The following is a 2,195-nucleotide window of genomic DNA, read 5'->3' on the forward strand; positions in this document are numbered from 1 at the left end:
GAAAGGGGGGGGGGGGGAGAGAGCAGAACACAAGAGAGCGGGAGAGCGAGGGAGAGTGAAAATAAAGGGCGCAACCCCGATTGGCTCAATTATTTAAGGCTACGAGATCTTGAAGAAAGAGTACCAGTGGTTGACGCTTGTTAATATTATCGTTCATGTTTTCCGAAAATCACACCTAGACATAACCTATATATACCATGCGACTGCAGTTGCTCCTTATTTCGATATTTCGACGCGATTTTCCTTCTTGTCGATCTTGCCTCCGTATAGAAATTGTCATAACGGGAAAATATGCGAGTGGGATGACGATCGTGAGATTACCATTGAATCCTCGGATTATCAAATTATTTCTCAAAGTTCTTCCGCGGCCTCGCTGGACTAACGTTAAATTTGCCTTAAGGCGTTCGATGAATGTCTCGATAATTCAATAATTTCTTTTTCTCGAGCAAATGAATATTCAATACGAATGAATAACATGAAAACAAGAGGTAAATCAATTCTCACGATCGTTATCGCACGTCCAAAGAATCAGCATGAACTACACGGACCTTGGGCCTATTTGCCTAAGGCTACTATGTCCATACTATAAGACTTAACTACCGATGGATACTTTATATGGTAAACATGTATATTATTTGAGGATACGAATATGTAGTAAGGGTTCCTGTATTCCCGGGCGTGAATGATTACTTACTCCTTCTCGTCCTGGGACATCCATTCGAGTATTGTTTTTTTCTCGATTTCATTATAAATTAATCGGAGGTAAATTTTAGGGATTCAGGGTACGAGTCGTCCACGGTGCGTAGTACGTCCTGGAATAAATAGTGTTATCGAGGGGCCACCTAATGTATGACTTTCCATATAAAAGAGTCACCTCGAATTTCACAGTTCATTTCGTGTGATTCGCTGTTGCGTAGTAGATGGCATATAAAATGTCCTGGGAGTACAGTAGCCACTTACAAGGAAGGCAAAAGCGTTGGATCAGCAAGACTTAGGGCATTATACTACCAAGAGTATTATTATGCCCAACCTTTAATATTTAAGTGCGAGTGAGAGTCTATCGAGAAATGCCTCTCGTTTGTGGGTTCAACTTTGTACATATTGTACGAAAATTTAATAATAACTATGTTGAAAGTACTAGTCTGTCTCTTTGTACTTCCGTACACACAACACCACGCGCACCGACATAATATAAATACACGTTACATTCGCTCGCTCACTCACTGACCCTTATGTTTTGCTCGCTATACACTGTTCACGCCCAATAGAATGGAATTTTATACTTTTCTTCACTATCTCTCTCTCTCTCTCTCTCTTTCCCTTGGATTTTATTAACTCGTTCTGATATGTAAAAAAAATCATAAAAAATTCATACACGACCTGGTCGTGTTCCTTATCGATCATCGACTCGTCCCAATGCGCGTGCAAGCCGTATGCACGTACAGCTGTACATTTTCTCAAATTGGACGACGGAAAGCCGAGAAACGTACGTTTGTATCGCGTGAAAATTCCTTGGGAGAAAAAAAAAAGATTAACGAGAGCAAACGTTAACCCAGAAACGATAGACATGAATGAGCGCCGTTATTGGCAATACCTTTTCAATGAGTGAGTCAAAGTTACCAATTTCTACCTACGTTTAGAAAGTATAATTTTATTATCATTTATCCTCGACCATTCTTTTTGTAACTGAGATTGGAGACTACCACGGCCGAGCTGCTCCCACGAGAACCGATTCGCGGCCGTTTTTACATTTTTTCGATATTGGCCCTAGAAGAGTCCTGATCCTCAGTAAACGATTAAATAATTCCGTACGATCGGTATCTGGTAAATTTTTATTTCGCGTGTAACATATCTGTCATCGAAAATTATTTGTTTATCAGTCAACTCGCGACTTCGTGATAATTTTATGATTTTTTCTGTCTTCAACGATTCATCGTCACACGTGCAGATATTTCATCCTCTTGACCGCGATTATCTTAGCCATTTTTCTAAAAGACTTCATCTCTCCGATTTAACGGGAACTTTTTGGCTACGCGGTTGAGATCATTATTGTATATTTTTCTTAAAAAAAAAAAAAAAAAATAAAAAAAAACATGTACATATGTAGAGACCAAGGATAAAACTTGTGAGGGGTTCGTGATGTATGAAGATGAACGTTTCTCGTGAGGGCAGGGCTCTTTCCCTCAGTAGTGTGT

Source organism: Cephus cinctus, unplaced genomic scaffold, assembly GCF_000341935.2.
Source record: "Cephus cinctus unplaced genomic scaffold, Ccin1 Ccin1_scaffold2545, whole genome shotgun sequence".
In the NCBI taxonomy this organism is placed as follows: Eukaryota; Metazoa; Arthropoda; class Insecta; order Hymenoptera; family Cephidae; genus Cephus; species Cephus cinctus.